Here is a 14,069-nt window from a genome sequence, read left to right as displayed (position 1 = left end):
GACGGAGCGGACTTCGTTGGTGACTTAACAGCCGTGTGCGGCAATGATGCAAACCTGGCTGCGGGCCATCCTCAGGGCAATGTGACACACGTGCCTTGTATGGCTCACGTATGGCTCACGTGTTGAACCGAATTCTCCAGCAATTTTTAAAACACCATCACGGCCTACATGGCCTTGTGCAGCGGGCACGCTCGCTATGTGCTCACTTCCATCGTGCGCACACAGCAGCTCAACAACTTTCATCACTCCGGAAGTCTTAGGGTCTGGCAGTTAAACGCCGGAAATGCGATGTTCCGACACGCAGGAATTGGAATCTGCACATGTTGCAGCGTGTGTGGCAGCACCGCAGAGCCCTGCTGAAATACGGTATGACATATTATCCTGGGATAACTTGATCAAGAGGTGGTGCAGATCACGCTGCTGGAGTGGTGTCAGATCAAGGACCTATGCACCCTGCTACACAGTTCACAAATGTCGACGAAGATGTTTAGCACTGGCAATGTCATTCTCAGCGTGACAATTCTGGTCATCTACATGATGGAGCACACTGTAATTATTATTCGGAGTCAGGTGTTGGGACAAGAGGAAGGGGAGGAAGTACAGGAGGAGTCATATGCGGAAGGGATAACAAGATCTACGAGGTCCAGATGGTCAGCGGCACCTATGCGGCAGTCATGGTGAGGGAGAGGGATTAACAAGGGCGCATAGTATCAGCAAAAAGTGTTGATGAAAGTGCAGGAGCCCATGAAGAAATGGAGGACGAACTGGCGATGGGCATGGAAGACTCAGCAGATGAGTGAGAGCTTGCTCACATTTCGGTTGTGCGAGGTTGTGGGGAGAGGGCAGAGGAAGGATTCTCACCTCTCTGCCACCAACACACCAAGGACTTGGTCCTCCTGGATGCACAAGACACATGAGCGCCTTCTTACTGCACTACCTACATGACCCTCGGATTGTATGAATTTGAAGTAATCCTGAATACTGGGTTGCCACACTGTTAGATCCCCGGTACAAGACAAAATTTGGCGAACTAATTCCTGCCATAGAAATGGACGCACGTATACAGGAGTATCTGCAGAATGTGGTACGCAATCTTAGATCTACTTTTCCACTAAACACCAGTGCTGCACAGAGTGAATCTCAACGCTTTGTCATGGATAGGAGGAAATGGTCTTTTACTTGTCCACATCGGAGGGACCGAGGGATGGCTGCTGTGCTGAGATGGCGTTGAGTACGGTGTCCCTGCACAGTTGCACTTTTGGTCATATCCCAAAATGAGTTGAAAAAGGACAGATGCTGTTGGAAAGGGGAACAGGTGTGTTGGAAAGGGGAAAAAAGTTTTGGTCCGTGGATTTGGTGGTTAAGCAACTGTAACATTTGCTGAAGAAACACCATCTGTTACAGTGGGACTGCCAGATTTGGATAAAGTGGTATATAATCTGTGACCGCTATATAACGAAAATTAATTAAGAAAAGAAAGAGAAAGGTATATATCCCCATCAGCAGTCAGTGTCCACCGTGCTCCCAGTTGGAAAAGGAGAGGTTGGCAACTGGAAGGTTTGGTGGAGGATACAGAGCTGTGTGGCTATGAAACTAATAGTAGCCTGAACCGAGTTAGACGCCATTCGGATCTGGAGACTGGGAGCCCTGTTAGCGTCACAGGGTCCACATGCCCACCCAGCCCAGGAAGTCCCTGTTAACAACACAGGGGCCATTGAGTACGCTGACCGTGTGCGTAGGGGCCACACCTGTGGACAGCAGGCGCATCAGCAGCAGCAGGCCTGTTAATGCCACTGGGCTGCACAAGCAGGACTGGTAGGACAGGAGCTGGTCTTAACCGTTCTGCGTTACCAACTGTGGTGGTGGCCTGCATCGACACCCTATCCCTGCCTACCTCTGGCCTAAAGCCGCAATGGGTTCAACACATGGAGGTGTGCTCTTTCGGAGCATAATAGAAGACTGCGCACCTCCTTGTTGGCTCCAGCCCCTTTTATAACCTGGGTCCGCCCCAAACCAGGGTGAACCACAATGCACCTCCTGGAGACAAAAGTAGAGTGACACGTCATGAGTGGCATAACTAGCGTCCTATTTGGAAACGCAACTTCAATGATGACCTCATGGCTGCCATGACCCAAACACCTCACCAGTCATCGTCTGACCATCAATAATGCGGTGACAAGTCATAGGTGTGGGCCTCTGCAAGCCATTTGGGAGGACACCTGATGCCCTGTGGTCTATATGGGACCCCCACATCAGGGCCAGGGCCAAAGAGTTCATTACCGGACCTAGTCTCTGATGCAGGAAGTGCCTGAGCATGCTCAGTAGCATGAAGTACAGTCTCTGAAAAAAGACTATCAGCTTTAGCATGGTGTCTAGGCACAAAACAGGACTTAGACCCGGCACGAAATGCAAGCACCTGTGCAAAGAGGCTTTTCACACTTAGTGTGGGAGCATGCGCTGTATCCCGAAAAGAAGACTTAGCATCAGGAATAACACAGTCAGGCTGAGCATACTCACTACGCAGAACACTGTAATTATGCTGCAGCTGGGGTACATCGGCACACGCATGCGCACTAGCTGCCTCTCCACACTTAGATGTGGAGGGGAAATTGCTCTTGGAGATGCTGTCTATGAACAGAAGGAAAAGCTAAAGGAAGCCAGACTTTCTATCCCTCCGAATTATGAAATGCAGCAATGAATTCCATGAGTTTGCTATAACATTAGCGTAGCAAAATGTGCATGAGGGTGTGATGTAGAGGTGCTAGAAATAGCTTGTCACCAGTGGGGCACTAATGGAATACAACAGCCAGTTCTATGATGCCACTAAATGGCAGTATTTTGTGCTATCATTATAGCTTATTAAAAACAGAGCAGGAGGTTGTCATGCAGAGGTGCTGCACATAGATTTGCAGTAGTGTGAATAGACAAAAGTCCAATAGCCACGTTTAGGATGCCACTAGGTACACTGAGTGTTTGCTAGTATAATGGCTTAGTTTAAAAAGTTTGAGTGTGCAATGCAGGCAGACGTGCTGCAAATATGTTTACAATAGTGTGAATAGACAAAAGTACAATAGCCACGTTTAGGATGCCAATAGGTACACTGAGTGTTTGCTAGTATAATGGCTTAGTTTAAAAAGTTTGAGTGTGCAATGCAGGCAGACGTGCTGCAAATATGTTTACAATAGTGTGAATAGACAAAAGTACAATAGCCACGTTTAGGATGCCAAGAGGTACACTGAGTGTTTGCTAGTATAATGGCTTAGTTTAAAAAGTTTGAGTGTGCAATGCAGGCAGACGTGCTGCAAATATGTTTACAATAGTGTAAATAGACAAAAGTACAATAGCCACGTTTAGGATGCCACTAGGTACACTGAGTGTTTGCTAGTATAATGGCTTAGTTTAAAAAGTTTGAGTGTGCAATGCAGGCAGACGTGCTGCAAATATGTTTACAATAGTGTGAATAGACAAAAGTACAATAGCCACGTTTAGGATGCCAATAGGTACACTGAGTGTTTGCTAGTATAATGGCTTAGTTTAAAAAGTTTGAGTGTGCAATGCAGGCAGACGTGCTGCAAATATGTTTGCAATAGTGTGAATAGACAAAAGTACAATAGCCACGTTTAGGATGCCAATAGGTACACTGAGTGTTTGCTAGTATAATGGCTGAGTTTAAAAAAGTTTGAGTGTGCAATGCAGGCAGACGTGCTGCAAATATCGTTACAATAGTGTGAATAGACAAAAGTACAATAGCCACGTTTAGGATGCCACTAGGTACACTGAGTGTTTGCTAGTATAATGGCTTAGTTTAAAAAGTTTGAGTGTGCAATGCAGGCAGACGTGCTGCAAATATGTTTACAATAGTGTAAATAGACAAAAGTACAATAGCCACGTTTAGGATGCCACTAGGTACACTGAGTGTTTGCTAGTATAATGGCTTAGTTTAAAAAGTTTGAGTGTGCAATGCAGGCAGACGTGCTGCAAATATGTTTACAATAGTGTGAATAGACAAAAGTACAATAGCCAAGTTTAGGATGCCACTAGGTACACTGACTGTTTGATAGTATAATGGCTTAGTTTAAAAAAGTTTGAGTGTGCAATGCAGGCAGACGTGCTGCAAATATCGTTACAATAGTGTGAATAGACAAAAGTACAATAGCCACGTTTAGGATGCCACTAGGTACACTGACTGTTTGCTAGTATAATGGCTTTGTTTAAAAAGTTTGAGTGTGCAATGCAGGCAGACGTGCTGCAAATATGTTTACAATAGTGTGAATAGACAAAAGTACAATAGCCACGTTTAGGATGCCACTAGGTACACTGACTGTTTGCTAGTATAATGGCTTAGTTTAAAAAAGTTTGAGTGTGCAATGCAGGCAGACGTGCTGCAAATATCGTTACAATAGTGTGAATAGACAAAAGTACAATAGCCACGTTTAGGATGCCACTAGGTACACTGAGTGTTTGCTAGTATAATGGCTTAGTTTAAAAAGTTTGAGTGTGCAATGCAGGCAGACGTGCTGCAAATATGTTTACAATAGTGTGAATAGACAAAAGTACAATAGCCACGTTTAGGATGCCAATAGGTACACTGAGTGTTTGCTAGTATAATGGCTTAGTTTAAAAAGTTTGAGTGTGCAATGCAGGCAGACGTGCTGCAAATATGTTTACAATAGTGTGAATAGACAAAAGTACAATAGCCACGTTTAGGATGCCAATAGGTACACTGAGTGTTTGCTAGTATAATGGCTTAGTTTAAAAAGTTTGAGTGTGCAATGCAGGCAGACGTGCTGCAAATATGTTTGCAATAGTGTGAATAGACAAAAGTACAATAGCCACGTTTAGGATGCCAATAGGTACACTGAGTGTCTGCTAGTATAATGGCTGAGTTTAAAAAAGTTTGAGTGTGCAATGCAGGCAGACGTGCTGCAAATATCGTTACAATAGTGTGAATAGACAAAAGTACAATAGCCACGTTTAGGATGCCACTAGGTACACTGAGTGTTTGCTAGTATAATGGCTTAGTTTAAAAAGTTTGAGTGTGCAATGCAGGCAGACGTGCTGCAAATATGTTTACAATAGTGTAAATAGACAAAAGTACAATAGCCACGTTTAGGATGCCACTAGGTACACTGAGTGTTTGCTAGTATAATGGCTTAGTTTAAAAAGTTTGAGTGTGCAATGCAGGCAGACGTGCTGCAAATATGTTTACAATAGTGTGAATAGACAAAAGTACAATAGCCAAGTTTAGGATGCCACTAGGTACACTGACTGTTTGCTAGTATAATGGCTTAGTTTAAAAAAGTTTGAGTGTGCAATGCAGGCAGACGTGCTGCAAATATCGTTACAATAGTGTGAATAGACAAAAGTACAATAGCCACGTTTAGGATGCCACTAGGTACACTGAGTGTTTGCTAGTATAATGGCTTTGTTTAAAAAGTTTGAGTGTGCAATGCAGGCAGACGTGCTGCAAATATGTTTACAATAGTGTGAATAGACAAAAGTACAATAGCCACGTTTAGGATGCCACTAGGTACACTGACTGTTTGCTAGTATAATGGCTTAGTTTAAAAAAGTTTGAGTGTGCAATGCAGGCAGACGTGCTGCAAATATCGTTACAATAGTGTGAATAGACAAAAGTACAATAGCCACGTTTAGGATGCCACTAGGTACACTGAGTGTTTGCTAGTATAATGGCTTAGTTTAAAAAGTTTGAGTGTGCAATGCAGGCAGACGTGCTGCAAATATGTTTACAATAGTGTGAATAGACAAAAGTACAATAGCCACGTTTAGGATGCCAATAGGTACACTGAGTGTTTGCTAGTATAATGGCTTAGTTTAAAAAGTTTGAGTGTGCAATGCAGGCAGACGTGCTGCAAATATGTTTACAATAGTGTGAATAGACAAAAGTACAATAGCCACGTTTAGGATGCCAATAGGTACACTGAGTGTTTGCTAGTATAATGGCTTAGTTTAAAAAGTTTGAGTGTGCAATGCAGGCAGACGTGCTGCAAATATGTTTACAATAGTGTGAATAGACAAAAGTACAATAGCCACGTTTAGGATGCCAATAGGTACACTGAGTGTTTGCTAGTATAATGGCTTAGTTTAAAAAAGTTGGAGTGTGCAATGCAGGCAGACGTGCTGCAAATATCGTTACAATAGTGTGAATAGACAAAAGTACAATAGCCACGTTTAGGATGCCAATAGGTACACTGAGTGTTTGCTAGTATAATGGCTTAGTTTAAAAAGTTTGAGTGTGCAATGCAGGCAGACGTGCTGCAAATATGTTTACAATAGTGTGAATAGACAAAAGTACAATAGCCACGTTTAGGATGCCACTAGGTACACTGACTGTTTGCTAGTATAATGGCTTAGTTTAAATAAGTTTGAGTGTGCAATGCAGGCAGACGTGCTGCAAATATCGTTACAATAGTGTGAATAGACAAAAGTACAATAGCCACGTTTAGGATGCCAATAGGTACACTGAGTGTTTGCTAGTATAATGGCTTAGTTTAAAAAGTTTGAGTGTGCAATGCAGGCAGACGTGCTGCAAATATGTTTACAATAGTGTGAATAGACAAAAGTACAATAACCACGTTTAGGATGCCAATAGGTACACTGAGTGTTTGCTAGTATAATGGCTTAGTTTAAAAAAGTTTGAGTGTGCAATGCAGGCAGACGTGCTGCAAATATCGTTACAATAGTGTGAATAGACAAAAGTACAATAGCCACGTTTAGGATGCCACTAGGTACACTGAGTGTTTGCTAGTATAATGGCTTAGTTTAAAAAGTTTGAGTGTGCAATGCAGGCAGACGTGCTGCAAATATGTTTACAATAGTGTAAATAGACAAAAGTACAATAGCCACGTTTAGGATGCCACTAGGTACACTGAGTGTTTGCTAGTATAATGGCTTAGTTTAAAAAGTTTGAGTGTGCAATGCAGGCAGACGTGCTGCAAATATGTTTACAATAGTGTGAATAGACAAAAGTACAATAGCCACGTTTAGGATGCCAATAGGTACACTGAGTGTTTGCAAGTATAATGGCTTAGTTTAAAAAGTTTGAGTGTGCAATGCAGGCAGACGTGCTGCAAATATGTTTACAATAGTGTGAATAGACAAAAGTACAATAGCCACGTTTAGGATGCCAATAGGTACACTGAGTGTTTGCTAGTATAATGGCTTAGTTTAAAAAGTTTGAGTGTGCAATGCAGGCAGACGTGCTGCAAATATGTTTGCAATAGTGTGAATAGACAAAAGTACAATAGCCACGTTTAGGATGCCAATAGGTACACTGAGTGTTTGCTAGTATAATGGCTTAGTTTAAAAAGTTTGAGTGTGCAATGCAGGCAGACGTGCTGCAAATATGTTTACAATAGTGTAAATAGACAAAAGTACAATAGCCACGTTTAGGATGCCACTAGGTACACTGAGTGTTTGCTAGTATAATGGCTTAGTTTAAAAAGTTTGAGTGTGCAATGCAGGCAGACGTGCTGCAAATATGTTTACAATAGTGTAAATAGACAAAAGTACAATAGCCACGTTTAGGATGCCACTAGGTACACTGAGTGTTTGCTAGTATAATGGCTTAGTTTAAAAAGTTTGAGTGTGCAATGCAGGCAGACGTGCTGCAAATATGTTTACAATAGTGTGAATAGACAAAAGTACAATAGCCAAGTTTAGGATGCCACTAGGTACACTGACTGTTTGCTAGTATAATGGCTTAGTTTAAAAAAGTTTGAGTGTGCAATGCAGGCAGACGTGCTGCAAATATCGTTACAATAGTGTGAATAGACAAAAGTACAATAGCCACGTTTAGGATGCCAATAGGTACACTGAGTGTTTGCTAGTATAATGGCTTAGTTTAAAAAGTTTGAGTGTGCAATGCAGGCAGACGTGCTGCAGATATGTTTACAATAGTGTGAATAGACAAAAGTACAATAGCCACGTTTAGGATGCCACTAGGTACACTGACTGTTTGCTAGTATAATGGCTTAGTTTAAAAAAGTTTGAGTGTGCAATGCTGGCAGACGTGCTGCAAATATGTTTACAATAGTGTGAATAGACAAAAGTACAATAGCCACGTTTAGGATGCCAATAGGTACACTGAGTGTTTGCTAGTATAATGGCTTAGTTTAAAAAGTTTGAGTGTGCAATGCAGGCAGACGTGCTGCAAATATGTTTACAATAGTGTGAATAGACAAAAGTACAATAGCCACGTTTAGGATGCCAATAGGTACACTGAGTGTTTGCTAGTATAATGGCTTAGTTTAAAAAGTTTGAGTGTGCAATGCAGGCAGACGTGCTGCAAATATATTTACAATAGTGTGAATAGACAAAAGTACAATAGCCACGTTTAGGATGCCAATAGGTACACTGAGTGTTTGCTAGTATAATGGCTTAGTTTAAAAAGTTTGAGTGTGCAATGCAGGCAGACGTGCTGCAAATATGTTTACAATAGTGTGAATAGACAAAAGTACAATAGCCACGTTTAGGATGCCAAGAGGTACACTGAGTGTTTGCTAGTATAATGGCTTAGTTTAAAAAGTTTGAGTGTGCAATGCAGGCAGACGTGCTGCAAATATGTTTACAATAGTGTGAATAGACAAAAGTACAATAGCCACGTTTAGGATGCCACTAGGTACACTGACTGTTTGCTAGTATAATGGCTTAGTTTAAAAAAGTTTGAGTGTGCAATGCAGGCAGACGTGCTGCAAATATGTTTACAATAGTGTGAATAGACAAAAGTACAATAGCCACGTTTAGGATGCCACTAGGTACACTGAGTGTTTGCTAGTATAATGGCTGAGTTTAAAAAAGTTTGAGTGTGCAATGCAGGCAGACGTGCTGCAAATATCGTTACAATAGTGTGAATAGACAAAAGTACAATAGCCACGTTTAGGATGCCACTAGGTACACTGAGTGTTTGCTAGTATAATGGCTTAGTTTAAAAAGTTTGAGTGTGCAATGCAGGCAGACGTGCTGCAAATATGTTTACATTAGTGTGAATAGACAAAAGTACAATAGCCACGTTTAGGATGCCACTAGGTACACTGAGTGTTTGCTAGTATAATGGCTTAGTTTAAAAAGTTTGAGTGTGCAATGCAGGTAGACGTGCTGCAAATATGTTTACAATAGTGTGAATAGACAAAAGTACAATAGCCACGTTTAGGATGCCACTAGGTACACTGAGTGTTTGCTAGTATAATGGCTTAGTTTAAAAAGTTTGAGTGTGCAATGCAGGCAGACGTGCTGCAAATATGTTTACAATAGTGTGAATAGACAAAAGTACAATAGCCTCGTTTAGGATGCCAAAAGTTACACTGAGTGTTTGCTAGTATAATGGCTGAGTTTAAAAAAGTTTGAGTGTGCAATGCAGGCAGACGTGCTGCAAATATCGTTAAAATAGTGTGAATAGACAAAACTACAATAGCCACGTTTAGGATGACACTAGGTACACTGAGTGTTTGCTAGTATAATGGCTTAGTTTAAAAAGTTTGAGTGTGCAATGCAGGCAGACGTGCTGCAAATATGTTTACAATAGTGTGAATAGACAAAAGTACAATAGCCACGTTTAGGATGCCAATAGGTACACTGAGTGTTTGCTAGTATAATGGCTTAGTTTAAAAAAGTTTGAGTGTGCAATGCAGGCAGACGTGCTGCAAATATCGTTACAATAGTGTGAATAGACAAAAGTACAATAGCCACGTTTAGGATGCCAATAGGTACACTGAGTGTTTGCTAGTATAATGGCTTAGTTTAAAAAGTTTGAGTTTGCAATGCAGGCAGACGTGCTGCAAATATGTTTACAATAGTGTGAATAGACAAAAGTACAATAGCCACGTTTAGGATGCCACTAGGTACACTGAGTGTTTGCTAGTATAATGGCTTAGTTTAAATAAGTTTGAGTGTGCAATGCAGGCAGACGTGCTGCAAATATCGTTACAATAGTGTGAATAGACAAAAGTACAATAGCCACGTTTAGGATGCCAATAGGTACACTGAGTGTTTGCTAGTATAATGGCTTAGTTTAAAAAGTTTGAGTGTGCAATGCAGGCAGACGTGCTGCAAATATGTTTACAATAGTGTGAATAGACAAAAGTACAATAGCCACTTTTAGGATGCCAATAGGTACACTGAGTGTTTGCTAGTATAATGGCTTAGTTTAAAAAGTTTGAGTGTGCAATGCAGGCAGACGTGCTGCAAATATGTTTACAATAGTGTGAATAGACAAAAGTACAATAGCCACGTTTAGGATGCCAATAGGTACACTGAGTGTTTGCTAGTATAATGGCTTAGTTTAAAAAGTTTGAGTGTGCAATGCAGGCAGACGTGCTGCAAATATGTTTACAATAGTGTGAATAGACAAAAGTACAATAGCCACGTTAAGGATGCCAATAGGTACACTGAGTGTTTGCTAGTATAATGGCTTAGTTTAAAAAGTTTGAGTGTGCAATGCAGGCAGACGTGCTGCAAATATGTTTACAATAGTGTGAATAGACAAAAGTACAATAGCCACGTTTAGGATGCCACTAGGTACACTGACTGTTTGCTAGTATAATGGCTTAGTTTAAAAAAGTTTGAGTGTGCAATGCAGGCAGACGTGCTGCAAATATCGTTACAATAGTGTGAATAGACAAAAGTACAATAGCCACGTTTAGGATGCCACTAGGTACACTGAGTGTTTGCTAGTATAATGGCTTAGTTTAAAAAATTTGAGTGTGCAATGCAGGCAGACGTGCTGCAAATATGTTTACAATAGTGTGAATAGACAAAAGTACAATAGCCACGTTTAGGATGCCAATAGGTACACTGAGTGTTTGCTAGTATAATGGCTTAGTTTAAAAAGTTTGAGTGTGCAATGCAGGCAGACGTGCTGCAAATATGTTTACAATAGTGTGAATAGACAAAAGTACAATAGCCACGTTTAGGATGCCAATAGGTACACTGAGTGTTTGCTAGTATAATGGCTGAGTTTAAAAAAGTTTGAGTGTGCAATGCAGGCAGACGTGCTGCAAATATCGTTAAAATAGTGTGAATAGACAAAACTACAATAGCCACGTTTAGGATGACACTAGGTACACTGAGTGTTTGCTAGTATAATGGCTTAGTTTAAAAAGTTTGAGTGTGCAATGCAGGCAGACGTGCTGCAAATATGTTTACAATAGTGTGAATAGACAAAAGTACAATAGCCACGTTTAGGATGCCAATAGGTACACTGAGTGTTTGCTAGTATAATGGCTTAGTTTAAAAAAGTTTGAGTGTGCAATGCAGGCAGACGTGCTGCAAATATCGTTACAATAGTGTGAATAGACAAAAGTACAATAGCCACGTTTAGGATGCCAATAGGTACACTGAGTGTTTGCTAGTATAATGGCTTAGTTTAAAAAGTTTGAGTTTGCAATGCAGGCAGACGTGCTGCAAATATGTTTACAATAGTGTGAATAGACAAAAGTACAATAGCCACGTTTAGGATGCCACTAGGTACACTGAGTGTTTGCTAGTATAATGGCTTAGTTTAAATAAGTTTGAGTGTGCAATGCAGGCAGACGTGCTGCAAATATGTTTACAATAGTGTGAATAGACAAAAGTACAATAGCCACGTTTAGGATGCCAATAGGTACACTGAGTGTTTGCTAGTATAATGGCTTAGTTTAAAAAAGTTTGAGTGTGCAATGCAGGCAGACGTGCTGCAAATATCGTTACAATAGTGTGAATAGACAAAAGTACAATAGCCACGTTTAGGATGCCACTAGGTACACTGAGTGTTTGCTAGTATAATGGCTTAGTTTAAAAAGTTTGAGTGTGCAATGCAGGCAGACGTGCTGCAAATATGTTTACAATAGTGTGAATAGACAAAAGTACAATAGCCACTTTTAGGATGCCAATAGGTACACTGAGTGTTTGCTAGTATAATGGCTTAGTTTAAAAAGTTTGAGTGTGCAATGCAGGCAGACGTGCTGCAAATATGTTTACAATAGTGTGAATAGACAAAAGTACAATAGCCACGTTTAGGATGCCAATAGGTACACTGAGTGTTTGCTAGTATAATGGCTTAGTTTAAAAAGTTTGAGTGTGCAATGCAGGCAGACGTGCTGCAAATATGTTTACAATAGTGTGAATAGACAAAAGTACAATAGCCACGTTAAGGATGCCAATAGGTACACTGAGTGTTTGCTAGTATAATGGCTTAGTTTAAAAAGTTTGAGTGTGCAATGCAGGCAGACGTGCTGCAAATATGTTTACAATAGTGTGAATAGACAAAAGTACAATAGCCACGTTTAGGATGCCACTAGGTACACTGACTGTTTGCTAGTATAATGGCTTAGTTTAAAAAAGTTTGAGTGTGCAATGCAGGCAGACGTGCTGCAAATATCGTTACAATAGTGTGAATAGACAAAAGTACAATAGCCACGTTTAGGATGCCACTAGGTACACTGAGTGTTTGCTAGTATAATGGCTTAGTTTAAAAAATTTGAGTGTGCAATGCAGGCAGACGTGCTGCAAATATGTTTACAATAGTGTGAATAGACAAAAGTACAATAGCCACGTTTAGGATGCCAATAGGTACACTGAGTGTTTGCTAGTATAATGGCTTAGTTTAAAAAGTTTGAGTGTGCAATGCAGGCAGACGTGCTGCAAATATGTTTACAATAGTGTGAATAGACAAAAGTACAATAGCCACGTTTAGGATGCCAATAGGTACACTGAGTGTTTGCTAGTATAATGGCTGAGTTTAAAAAAGTTTGAGTGTGCAATGCAGGCAGACGTGCTGCAAATATCGTTACAATAGTGTGAATAGACAAAAGTACAATAGCCACGTTTAGGATGCCACTAGGTACACTGAGTGTTTGCTAGTATAATGGCTTAGTTTAAAAAGTTTGAGTGTGCAATGCAGGCAGACGTGCTGCAAATATGTTTACAATAGTGTAAATAGACAAAAGTACAATAGCCACGTTTAGGATGCCGCTAGGTACACTGAGTGTTTGCTAGTATAATGGCTTAGTTTAAAAAGTTTGAGTGTGCAATGCAGGCAGACGTGCTGCAAATATGTTTACAATAGTGTGAATAGACAAAAGTACAATAGCCAAGTTTAGGATGCCACTAGGTACACTGACTGTTTGCTAGTATAATGGCTTAGTTTAAAAAAGTTTGAGTGTGCAATGCAGGCAGACGTGCTGCAAATATCGTTACAATAGTGTGAATAGACAAAAGTACAATAGCCACGTTTAGGATGCCAATAGGTACACTGAGTGTTTGCTAGTATAATGGCTTAGTTTAAAAAGTTTGAGTGTGCAATGCAGGCAGACGTGCTGCAAATATGTTTACAATAGTGTGAATAGACAAAAGTACAATAGCCACGTTTAGGATGCCACTAGGTACACTGACTGTTTGCTAGTATAATGGCTTAGTTTAAAAAAGTTTGAGTGTGCAATGCAGGCAGACATGCTGCAAATATCGTTACAATAGTGTGAATAGACAAAAGTACAATAGCCACGTTTAGGATGCCACTAGGTACACTGAGTGTTTGCTAGTATAATGGCTTAGTTTAAAAAGTTTGAGTGTGCAATGCAGGCAGACGTGCTGCAAATATGTTTACAATAGTGTGAATAGACAAAAGTACAATAGCCACGTTTAGGATGCCAATAGGTACACTGAGTGTTTGCTAGTATAATGGCTTAGTTTAAAAAGTTTGAGTGTGCAATGCAGGCAGACGTGCTGCAAATATGTTTACAATAGTGTGAATAGACAAAAGTACAATAGCCACGTTTAGGATGCCAATAGGTACACTGAGTGTTTGCTAGTATAATGGCTTAGTTTAAAAAGTTTGAGTGTGCAATGCAGGCAGACGTGCTGCAAATATGTTTACAATAGTGTGAATAGACAAAAGTACAATAGCCACGTTTAGGATGTCAATAGGTACACTGAGTGTTTGCTAGTATAATGGCTTAGTTTAAAAAGTTTGAGTGTGCAATGCAGGCAGACGTGCTGCAAATATGTTTACAATAGTGTGAATAGACAAAAGTACAATAGCCACGTTTAGGATGCCAATAGGTACACTGAGTGTT

At 40.5% G+C, this 14,069-nt stretch overlaps 1 protein-coding gene across 5 annotated transcripts in view; it reads left to right on the top strand.

Moving 5' to 3' along the window:
* TENM1 (teneurin transmembrane protein 1) overlaps window positions 1–14,069 on the top strand; it is a 1,354,271-nt gene that overhangs the window by 77,398 nt on the left and 1,262,804 nt on the right. The gene's annotated exons all lie outside the window — the stretch shown is intronic.

Source organism: Anomaloglossus baeobatrachus, chromosome 9, assembly GCF_048569485.1.
Source record: "Anomaloglossus baeobatrachus isolate aAnoBae1 chromosome 9, aAnoBae1.hap1, whole genome shotgun sequence".
Taxonomy (NCBI): domain Eukaryota; kingdom Metazoa; phylum Chordata; class Amphibia; order Anura; family Aromobatidae; genus Anomaloglossus; species Anomaloglossus baeobatrachus.
The sequence above is the reverse complement of the archived record's forward strand: the minus strand, read 5'-3'. Positions and strand labels throughout refer to the sequence as shown.